The sequence below is a fragment of the Poromitra crassiceps genome (genome assembly GCF_964638095.1).
Source record: "Poromitra crassiceps genome assembly, chromosome: 11".
Taxonomy (NCBI): domain Eukaryota; kingdom Metazoa; phylum Chordata; class Actinopteri; order Beryciformes; family Melamphaidae; genus Poromitra; species Poromitra crassiceps.
In genome coordinates, this window is record NC_139643.1 from 18,492,837 (window position 1) to 18,505,231 (window position 12,395).

Consider the following 12,395-nt stretch of genomic DNA (forward strand, 5'->3'; position numbering starts at 1 on the left):
TGATGTTCTATGTGCAGACAAAGAGGTGATTTGTGCACTATTCACATCTGAACTGAACAAAGTTGACTTACATTTGATCCAAGGGAACATTAGTTGGATGTTATAATTTTATCAATTCACTGCAAGTCAGAAGGACAGATGTAGATTCATTCAATCTTTATTTAAACTCGAAAATTAATTGAGGACGAGACTCATTTGCAAAGATGTTGAGTATGACACATAAAAAACAAACATAGGTGGGATGACAACAACACATCAAGAGGCATAAAGAATAAACAAAGACAGATGCACGCTTCTCCATAATCTAGGCCTGATAAAACTCATTCAAAACTTTGACCCGACACAGCAGATTACACCTGCTCTACTCATCAGCCTATCATAACACAGCAGATTACACCTGCTCTAGTCATCAGCCTATCACAACACAGCAGATTACACCTGCTCTAGTCATCAGCCTATCACAACACAGCAGATTACACCTGCTCTAGTCATCAGCCTATCATAACACAGCAGATTACACCTGCTCTAGTCATCAGCCTATCACAACACAGCAGATTACACCTGCTCTAGTCATCAGCCTATCACAACACAGCAGATTACACCTGCTCTAGTCATCAACCTATCACAACACAGCAGATTACACCTGCTCTAGTCATCAACCTATCACAACACAGCAGATTACACCTGCTCTAGTCATCAGCCTATCACAACACAGCAGATTACACCTGCTCTAGTCATCAACCTATCATAACACAGCAGATTACACCTGCTCTAGTCATCAGCCTATCATAACACAGCAGATTACACCTGCTCTAGTCATCAGCCTATCACAACACAGCAGATTACACCTGCTCTAGTCATCAGCCTATCACAACACAGCAGATTACACCTGCTCTAGTCATCAGCCTATCACAACACAGCAGATTACACCTGCTCTAGTCATCATCCTATCATAACACAGCAGATTACACCTGCTCTAGTCATCGGCCTATCACAACACAGCAGATTACACCTGCCCTAGTCATCAGCCTATCATAACACAGCAGATTACACCTGCTCTAGTCATCAGCCTATCACAACACAGCAGATTACACCTGCTCTAGTCATCAGCCTATCACAACACAGCAGATTACACCTGCTCTAGTCATCAACCTATCACAACACAGCAGATTACACCTGCTCTAGTCATCAACCTATCACAACACAGCAGATTACACCTGCTCTAGTCATCAGCCTATCACAACACAGCAGATTACACCTGCTCTAGTCATCAACCTATCATAACACAGCAGATTACACCTGCTCTAGTCATCAGCCTATCATAACACAGCAGATTACACCTGCTCTAGTCATCAGCCTATCAGAACACTTTGAGCTTGTTGAAGCAAAAGATACCCACCAATGACAAGGAGGGCGAAATCAGTGGTATGTTTCATTTTTCATTAAGAGAAAGCACTGCTGATATTGATACAGTTGTAAATGAGTATTGTATCCGTTTCAAATTTTAAGTATTGATACTTATTGATACTATCGATACCTGTTGCAAATGAGTATTGTATCCGTTGTGTGTGTGTGTGTGTGTGTGTGTGTGTGTGTGTGTGAGTGAATTTATGACATCACTGACGATGTCATCAATGGGACAGTCAGAGTAACAAACAAACAAACAAACAAACAGACAGAGCCCCAGCTCCCTTAGGTAATGATTTGATGTAGTTTATGTGCTACTGAAGTATTTTATACGCTATCTCATTGTTATTTCTGTCTCTTTAGGGATCAATTGCGCACTGGAGCCAGAAGGGGCGCTGTCACTTTCACCCTTCCATCTGTAAACTGGGAATAAGTGGGTTATTAATCATTCATGAATCATTGGGAAGTTTCAGATGACAAAAAAGTTCAGTAATCCAGTGCACATACAGACAAACAACAGGAGCATCATACATAGTTAAATAGCTGATTACTGATTGGGTTTTAAGACACCAAATTAAAATGAAAAAGCATTTCCTTCATAAAAAATAAATGGAGAATGGAAACCCTCCTAAACCATTTAAACAGGGGTGTCAAACATGCGGCCGAGGGGCCAGAACCAGTCCACCAGAGGGTCCAATCTGGCCCACAGGATGCACTGAGAAGTCCTTCAATCCAATGTGATGCACTTGTGAAGGCTAAGAGGTACCAGGTTTCAGGAGCAAGTTAAAGATCTATTCATGCTTTCTGTATTCATCACTAAATAGTTTTAAATGATATTATGGTAAACTATTTTCAGTACCCTTGGCCTTGAATATAGAGAATTGCAGAGTTGCCATCAATTGTAATGCACAATTACAGACAGTAGATTAGATCATTTGTTTGATGGTAGCTGAGATAACCCTATGTGAAAACATATTCTTAAAATGTACCTGTAATTCTTTACACTAAAATAAACAGGGATTTATTATATATATATTTTTAGGTTTTTATGCATTGATTTTCTTTTTTTGACCAACTTGTGACCAAATTGGGAGAGAGAGCAACTTTTTGCTGATGGAAAATCTGCTTTTAGAAAATTTTGGCAATAAATTTAAGGGGAGGAATGTTAGACACATGGTTTGATTGGGTTTTGATTTCTAGGTTTGAACATTCATTTGACACAAAACTATTGTTATTGTTGTAGTTATAAACATAGGGCCCTATCGTCGTACGGCGCTATCGTCTGCGCACTTCTTATGCTATCTTCCCTGCGTCTTAACACATTGAGTGCCAAGGACGTCTGTGCACGTCCTAAAAAAAAGTAACGTTCAGTGCCAAGGACGTCTGTGCACGTCCTAAAATCATAATTCATATTATTCCATAATTCTGCTGTTTAAGGTCGTACCTAGCCAGTGAGCATGAATCCCTTCAAGGGATCACACGGCGCCACCTTAAACATCGACACGGAAGCTGCGCCACCCACCTCAGATCCTTTACTTTGTACAGGAGAAAGCAGGGAAAAGACGTGATCAAAGTGGAAACCGATCATGCTTCAGCCAGAGCCGTATATATTGCTCTGTCTACAGCGGAGAGTGGGCTCGGCTGCATCCGCGCTCACAACTGAGCTCTTATGCTTCTATCTATCTGCACACGATTCCCTGCCTGAAAGCCAGCATCCGAAGCCGAACGGCCAAGCCTTTTCGTTCAGTCGCGTTTGGCATTTCCTTGATGCGCGCTGGGATTCGTCCGGGGCAAAAACGAGTCTCAGAAAACAAACTGTGCGTGTGGGGAGGAGCCCGCAGCTCAGAGGTGGAGAGGGGGGGGGGGGGGGGGGGAGAGGGGGGGGGGGGGCACGCAGGCTGCACAAAAACCACACCACACGCCACCACATCAGAAAACACCAGCCAGAGTCAGTGAATGTGCTCGAAATTAGAGTGCAAAAGGTATTCATAAAAGGGACTATGGCCCCTATCGTTGCATCGGCGCAGTTTCTAGGCCGAGCGGCAGGCGCAGATCAAAGCAGTGGGCGTGGACAGGCGCACTTGATATCATCGTGCTGGCGCTAGATGCAGCCCAAAGCATTACAACCACGCCTTTTAGGCGTAAAATTATGCACCGTCATGCTCATTGGATAAGTGCAATAAACGAATCGCACGCTTGCCTTTTTAGCTCCAATTCCACTGGTCCCGCAAAACCAGACGAAACCCAAGCCTCTGATCCCCCCCCCCCCCCACCTCCCTTCATCCCGTCTGTCTCCATATATCGGCTATTATTCCATATTATGATGCTTCTCAAACCAATCTAACTGCAGTTTAAATACTGCAAGCATGTAAATACGCTACACTATAGCAAGATCAAAGTGAAAATAATGTTCTATGCATCAGCTAGAAAAATATAGCCTATTAGATTGGTGAAAGTTTGTCCAGAAAGATATAATTTTCTCTCGCCTGCTGCAGGAAGGATGATGCACATAAATATACCCTACATTATGTCAAGTCATTGCATAAATGTGTTTTTATTGTAAAACTAAATGTGAAATAGGGCCAAGTTATTGGAGGGACATCACAGTATAGCAGATGCCATTAGAAGCGCGTTCCGAAGCGCGTTCCGCTGTTACTTCTCTAAATCACGTTAACTCGACAAGGGGTATATATAGGCCCAGGAGGACATATATGTTTCACATAGGGTGGTGTTTTAATTTCAATGTTTTATTTGGTCCAATATTGAAATGTTGACAATGGCAGGCTGTGTTACCATTACACATTAATTTAGAACTACCTTTTATATCTATTTTGGCTCATTTGGTGGCTATTTAGTAGCGAAATGAAGAAACACAATGCATGCTGGGAACTCAGAGAGAGAGAGAGAGAAGGGTGACAGAGAAGAAGCAGTGAAGGCACAGAATAGGCCTGCTTTTCAAAAGCGCAAAGCGCTAAATGTAGGCCAGGTCCCAAGATATCACTAGGCTGGTATTTAGCGCCGACACGCCCACTTTGGGACTGCGCCACGCCCATTCGGCCTAAAGCGCATTTGGCAGCCTAAAGCCTATTGCTATCTTGCCGAAACAGGCGCAAGGCACGTTTTTTTGCGGTTAAGGCCCGTAATAGCGCCGATGGCCTGTGGGAGAATAGAGCCCCATATCTTGGAAAGTAAAAAAAAACGACAGAAAACCCTTGAAAGTGCACTTTTTTCAAAGGCTGTCATTTCATAATGGAACTGTCTAGAAACAAAATTTCTTCTTTGGAAGAAGCAGGAGTGTTCAATGTTTCATTAAAGTCCAGCCCTATCAATATAGCCCTAATAGAAAAAATTCTATAGCTGTTTTCAACTGAATGGAAGTGAATCTGGCACAGGCTGCAGACAATTTTACTGAAGCGCTGTGGCACTCAATGTGTTAAGCTATGGAATAAGCGCAAACACAGGTGTAGGCTAAGGCGTGGCCCAGGCGTGTCCGTGCACCTCTTAGCCTATCATCTGCCTCCCGCAAGTGTCATTTTGTGCTCTGGCGAAGATACCATCGCCATGTTCCGAGCGTAAACAGAGGTTTGGGCGTTGCCCGTGCCAAAATAGGCGTTCCAGCGCAATGTGTTAAAAAAAATGGCCTTGGGTGCTCTCAATTTGAACGCCACCTAATAGCAGGTCTTAGCACACAAAAAAATCCACTACACCTGAGAGCTATGAGGCGCACACAGTATTCTCCATGAAGTGCAGGAAATCCTTGCTTGGATGCATTAGGCATCGCATGGATGTTACTCTCTCTCCAACACCTCACACACGCACACAGTCTTCCCTCCTCAGAAAGCCATGTTGATTTTACAACTATATATTAACTATATTGCAGAAAAAACACACCTTGATTTAAAAATGAGAATTAGTTTGTCATGGTTTTATTAGGCTACATAATTCCCGGCCATACAGGTCTGTGGTGTGAAGTAACAGTAGATTGCTTTTGAGAAAGTTGTGCCGGCCAGTAGGCTATACAGTAACCTCTTTCCTTGCAATTGCACCATAGCTTAAGCCGAGTGGACAATTCTGATATAATTCTGGCATAGGCTATTGAAATAGGCTAGAATTAAAATCTCACACACCCCTACCCTATTAAAGAAACCAATATTTTTAAATGTGTATTTATAGCCTATATGAACGAAACGACTAATTACAGTAAGCGCACGCTTTGGGACATGGGGATATTCACTTTGGTGTGTTTCAAATCGTTCCATCAGCACCAATTTTCGTTTGTTTCTAATGGTTTATCTGAATCCAAACTGGTTCATCCTCCAATTCTCTCCCTCGCTTGCTCTCCCCATCTCTCTTTTCTCTCTCGCCCTCTCTCTCTCTCTCTCTCTCTCCCTCTCTCTCTCGCTCTCTCTCTCTCTCTCTCTCCCCCTCTCTCGCTCTCCCCATCTCTCTTTTCTCTCTCTCGCCCTCTCTCTCTCCCCCTCTCTCGCTCTCCCCATCTCTCTTTTCTCTCTCTCTCTCTCTCTCTCCCCTCGCCCCTCTCTCTCTCTCTCTCTTTTCTCTCTCTCTCTCTCTCTCTCTCTCTCTCTCTCCTTGCCCACGGCACTCAGCAAGAAAGAAGCTGCTGTCACAGACGTGACTGTGTCTTTTAAGGGGAGTGGACTGGACATGATCTCACACTTGTGAATACTGTTTTGGGCATAAACACGCCTATATGGAGGTTTGCACCGAGATGACGGCAAGCGCCGCGGGCCGATACGCCCACAATAGGGCTTTGCTATTCCAGCGTAAAACGGCCGATGACGCAAAATTACCGCCTTTGTGACCATAAAGTGTGATTTTATTGGAAACGTTTTGCCTGGAATTATGCCATGCTGGAATTTCAAGTTGATAATACAAACACACACTCGCACGCGCGCACAAGCACACTGCGGCACACACACACACACACACACACGCACACGCACACGCACACACTGCTTATTTGGCCAAAAGGATGTCAGTGTGAGATTTATTTTTCCAGTTATGTAAATATTTTGTTTTTTATGCAAAGTGTGGTAAAATCTACAGCTCTTGTTGAATTGTATTCTCCCATGCAAAAATAAATTAATTTGTATATTTGATCTTTTGCTGAATTACAGTAAAATGATTTACTGTAAACAATTTGACCTGCCTTAATTTAAAGTAGGATGTGATGTGAGAGTTTTTCTCTTTAGATACTGTACTGTACATACTGAATAGAAATGCTTAATAAGTTATGTTCTGATTTTACTGTCGGCCAAATTAATTTAGGGATGTGGTATTTTGGCTCTTTGTAGAGTTTCTGAACACGTAGAGGATGATTCAGGACGCTCACAACATGTTCTGGTTTGGATTACTGAAATGAATGTGCAATTAAATTGCACTGCTGATGCATTCCTTTTGTACTGCTGTTTGGCTTTTCAATAAAGTCCCAATAGACCAAAAGTCTGGTGTGTTTCTTTCTTTTTTTGTTTATCCCAAGTATCATTTTCCTTATATAAGTGAGACTATAATGTGAATGTTGCAGCAGGAGAACCCACTGTTGCTACTGAGACTTACATGTCATGAATGTGCTTCTGACATGTCGGTGTTTGACTGTAAAGACTGAATGACAACAAAGGGTAAACTGTCAAACACGATTGATTCATTTCTTAAACTTAAAGTTCTGTTAGTTCAACACCTTGTATGACAGCAGATTGAGATGATCATAGACCGGTCCAGTTACTCACTGAGGGAAATCTTCAGGTTACAACCACAAACTAAATCAAATACACATCATTTATATATTTACCTGTTTAACAGATTAACTGTCCACCTCATATGCTAATATCACTGGTTATTTACTGTAACCTGCAGCCTTTTCATTTAAATGTGTCTTTTATCCATACATATTATGATGTGTGTCTTGTAATCACATTTTAGTCAGGAAAATACAGTGTTGAATTTGCACAAGTAGGCTATCACAAGTTAGACCAACAGTTCTGACCCAGGACCAATAACTAGCACATCAGATTTACAGACCTGACAGACTCGGCAGGTCTCAGATCAGCTTACATCAGGCCCAGGTCGGTCCTCTGGTTTTCCCCTGAGAAGAACCTGTCTCACTGAATCCTACCTGGCAACCGATGACATCACTATGTCAGATGTTGTGCTAGTGTTTAGTGTTTAAGATGATGCCTCTCAGGTAATTTCTCAAATTCCCTCACTCCACCAGGTCCTTTATGATGATTTGTATTTAACAATAATGTATAATGTGGTGTAAGTTAAATATTATATTATTACAATGTACATTTCTCACTATGTCCCCCTACTTCAAAATCCTCGTAGTTGTACTACCCCCCCATGTCTTTAGACAGCTTTTGGGGATTTTGAGACAACTGTCCTCTATTTGAAAGAACAACTGAATAGAAAACTCAACTGTTTATTGTAGTTCTGTCTACTTTTAATTGAGGCAATTAAGTAACTTCAGCAGTTCAGTGAAAAGTGCTACAACATTTGTTTTACTCCATTGTAATAACATGTTTATTAACCGATGGGAAGTGTTGGAAATACATGATAACACTGTGTTATTACTGTGTTAATACAGCTAGCTGCATGCTGCCCAAAGATCTCACCATGTTATCATATTCAGTGCTGACAAAGTGTTATTGTGATCCTGTCATTGATTCACAGAGGTTATAAGGCCTAAATGTAAAGTGTGACACAAAATAGAGCCAGACTAGACAGACCTATGAGGGTGAAGCTGACTGACTTGTTTCTCTGGGGAAAACCTGTGGTGCCGAGTTCTGCCTGGAAACAGATGACATCACAGCTGTTGTTGCTTTTACAGTTAATTTCATATCCTGTTTTGTGTTGTATTGTATTGTTAATCATTTTTTCACTGCCACAGATTTCTTGAAAACTATAGTAGTAATAACTATAGTACTATAGCAGTAATTTATATATATTTATATATATTTTATATATATTTATTTAGTAATTTATATACAGTAATAGTATGTATAGTATGTACAAATACTAAAACATGTACAAATACAAAATCACTATTTGAGTGGAGAGTGAAACCTCTGATCAGAACAGTATATAACATGTTGTCACTTCCTCATTTTGCGTGATGTGGGACAGCGTGGAAACCCCCTGAACCACACTTTGGAACCACTGGCTTATACACAATATAATAATATTAAAACCCAGTTTCTTGAGGATTCTGGTGAACGTAATGAGTGAGGTAATTTATAGGAATTTGGTAGCTATGGCAATGACACCAAACACAAACAGGTTTGGGAAACATTTTTGACGGTTGTTAGTTTGGAGCAGAGCAGATTGTTGGATAAGGTTTGGTACTTCCTGTTAGTGTTACTTTGTGATCACATGTCACCAGCAGCCATATTAATATACCAAAGGTTACAACAATCAGGTGACACACCTAAAACATTACTACCAGTTTTATATATCACAACACTTACCAACATTATTTTTAACATTCTTATTCTAAATCATGCTCCTCCTAATAGTAAGCAGGGATAAGGACCTGAAACACTGTAACTATTCAGTTTAAATTTGACATATTCCATTTCAAACTTTAACATATTTTTCTCAGTGGCTGCAATGCTTTGCTTTCTCCCCATGTGTCACCTCACTCTTATGAATGTTGTACCTGACACTTGATATCATAAAGCAATATAAGTACAACTTAATCATTACAGGACAGAGCAGTGAGTTGAAAACTGTCTTTATTTGGAGATGTGTGTGGTATTCTGTTACAATGCTACTGTACATTGAACCATGTTTGTCTTAACTGCAGAACTAAATAACTGTATTGTTTAAATCGATTAAAACACGATTTCAGACGGCAGCCCATCTTTATTGTCACACGAACACACTACAACACATGCATGGGGCCACAACACACACTCATGCTGACGGTGGCCGGTGAAATATGTCCTCTGCATTTGACCCATCCAGGCTTGTCCTTTCCTCCAGGGGGCAGGCCAGGAGCAGTGGTCGCTATTTCTTTCCAGCGCCCAGGGACCTTTATTGGACCATCTTCAGATGTTGTCGTCACTGGTCGGATGACGATCTTCTGCATGTTTTTAGTAGGGGGTTATGTACGGAGGAACCCCCTGGGGGGTACGGGGAGAACATGCAAACTCCACACAGAAAGGCCCTTTCGACGAGATAGCCCACCTGGGCAGTAGACACTGAAGATATGGGGGGTCACAACTCCAGCGCCCATTCCGCGTGAGAATCGAACCCAGGACCTTCGAGCTGTGAGGCGACAGCGCTTACCACTGCACCACCGTACCAGTATGGATAACACAAGTATAAGCAAAGAAGACTAATTTCATGAAGGTCCAGTTGTCTAAACATCATTAACCAGCCTTGACCCTCCTTTCATCTGACAGGTTGAGACAATATTGGGGGAATATTGTCACATTTGAGCCTTTCACCAACTCTCACATCTCATAGTGTTAAGTGTAAGATCTTGAAAAGTAGGACTCTGGACAGGTGGGATAGATTTGACATATTTGACAACTGGTACAATGACCTATAGGTAGGCTACTGTTGACCTTATTGTCTCAAAATGTTTAGCCTGTATTTTTAAACAACAGTCAGTGAGTGGTGCTACAGGACACCAGAGAGGGCGATGTTTCTCAGGTCAATCAGTCACAAACTGAACAACATTTCAGGTGACATAATTCCTCTAGCGGCCATACTGGATGTCCTCAGCTATAGGGATTGCCCAGTGGACCTGAAGAAGTGAATTCTCCATTCTTTTCTCCAAATACTCCTATACGGGAATACTTTTTACGACTTCAATTCAAAAATGGTACACATACATTTATATCATTTTGGAAGGAACTCCTTAATTAATGTTTATTAACCGATGGGAAGTGTTGGAAATACATGATAACACTGTGTTATTACTGTGTTAATACAGCTAGCTGCATGCTGCCCAAAGATCTCACCATGTTATCATATTCAGTGCTGACAAAGTGTTATTGTGATCCTGTCATTGATTCACAGAGGTTATAAGGCCTAAATGTAAAGTGTGACACAAAATAGAGCCAGACTAGCACTCTGAATAACGTCCATTAATTAATGATGTTTAGACAACTGGAGAATAGTTTAATTTCTATTCGCTGATTGTTGTTATAGTCTGTGTTATTGATGGAAACATGAAGAAACTCAACCTTGCCGCGTTGTCGAAATTAAACCCCGCTGTTGGGCTTTCGAGGACACTTGATAGCGCCATAGTGGATGTGACTGTGCTGCGCTCAGACGGTCTGCTGCGCCTCGGTGCGCCTGAGGTCGCTGTGTGAAGCGTCACCTCTCTCCTCTCTGTTTCTTTCTCTTTGGAGTGAAAATGGAGCGACACTACAGCACTCACAAATAAAAGCAGTCAGCACAGGGGTGAGTACATCAAGGTCACTGTATCTTCACCTGCTGATGTCCTACGACACGATCCCGCGTTAAATTGTCATTAATGTCGCGGATGAACAGGTTATGTCTATAGCCCAAGTTACCTGATTATTATTATGACCTAAACAACCTGAAGTTATTCACTCGAGTCGACACTACTAAATGTGTTTTTGTATCAGGAAATGTTTAAATGTTACCTTTTGGGCCAGTGTGTTCTTTAAATTTCACCAAAGAGAGCTGGGTACAATTTACTTTCGTTTTCAGTTATCCTCCTCACCAAAACTACACAGGACTCTAAATCCCAGCATTCATAGCTTAAACTGTGGCCTGGTTGAATGAATACAAAGCAGTGAGACGTCAGAGTGGATGTGTCGCCCTGTAAAAAATGCTGAAAAATGATAATATAAATATATCACATTTCTTCATATCTCAATGTGGGGTCCGGGGCCCACCAGGGGGCATTCCAGGGGGTCCCCAGCAAATTGACAAGAACAATTAGCCTATAGGCTATAGAATGTATTGAATAATGACTTGATCGTTGTTCCACTGTTCTCTATAGGCTACAATTCAGAGCGGGCGCCCGCGGGGCCGCCAGTTGAGTATCACTGGACTCTAGGCTACATCACAATAATCACCAGCACATCACTTTTTTCCCCACTTGTCTCCCACAGACCACCATCCTGGCTGTCACCTTTGATTGAGGCGTCATCATTGGTTCAGATTCAAGGGCTTCCATTGGAGGGTGAGGATCATGTGACAATGAACAAAAACTAGACCGATTTAGTGTCCTCTAGTAAGAGAGTGGCGTCAGCGGAGGACCAAAATGCAAGAATCATTAGCCAATGAACAGCCAGGAATGGGTCTCGCGCTACTTTTGCATGCTAAAATAAAGCAGATAATGTACAATTTGATTCATTTCAAGGGATGAAAAACCCTTTCAAAGTACAACACTGTCTATTTTGATGCAACTCGACAGTGCTGCTTTTTTTACTGAAGAGTTCCACTTTCTACTTCCTGGAAAAAAACTGGTCCATTGGAGTGAATGGAGATGTAAGAACTCTTCTATTATACGGCTCTGGACCGGTTGTTACAGAGAGGAAGGCCTAACGGTATTATTAGTGGTTATCAAGATATTAGTTATGAAGTTAATCCTTCTCTAAACCACTCAGGCTTAGCCAACAATATCAGCTCTCTAACACCGGTTGATATTATATTGGTAACAACTTTTTTAATATTGAGGGAGGTCTCTGGAACTGCCAGTCAGCTGTCAATAAACCGGAAATAATATCAGCTCACGCCCTCTCTCAGTCACTTCACTTTCTTTTTTTTTTATATATTTTATTTTAGACAAAAAATCAGGGAAGCAGTTCAAACAGTATAATTTCATGACAGTGGTACAGAAACATCTGTAGTCTCAATACTCCCCTAATATTCATTTTTTTTTTAAACAAGACAATCAAAGCAAAACAACAAAAACAGCAATCAACATCCTAAAAAACAAAACAAGACAAACAAACAAAAAAAAAAAAAAAAAAGAAGAAAAAAGA

General features: G+C 41.5%; 1 protein-coding gene across 1 annotated transcript in view; it reads left to right on the plus strand.

Moving 5' to 3' along the window:
* Positions 1–3,244, plus strand: part of LOC310785521 (major histocompatibility complex class I-related gene protein-like) — a 49,752-nt gene extending 46,508 nt beyond the window's left edge. Inside the window, exon 12 of the mRNA XM_083646637.1 lies at positions 1,771–3,244. The gene's annotated coding sequence lies outside the window, so the exon portion shown is untranslated. The remainder of the gene's footprint in view (positions 1–1,770) is intronic.
* The last annotated feature ends 9,151 nt before the right edge of the window (positions 3,245–12,395 follow it).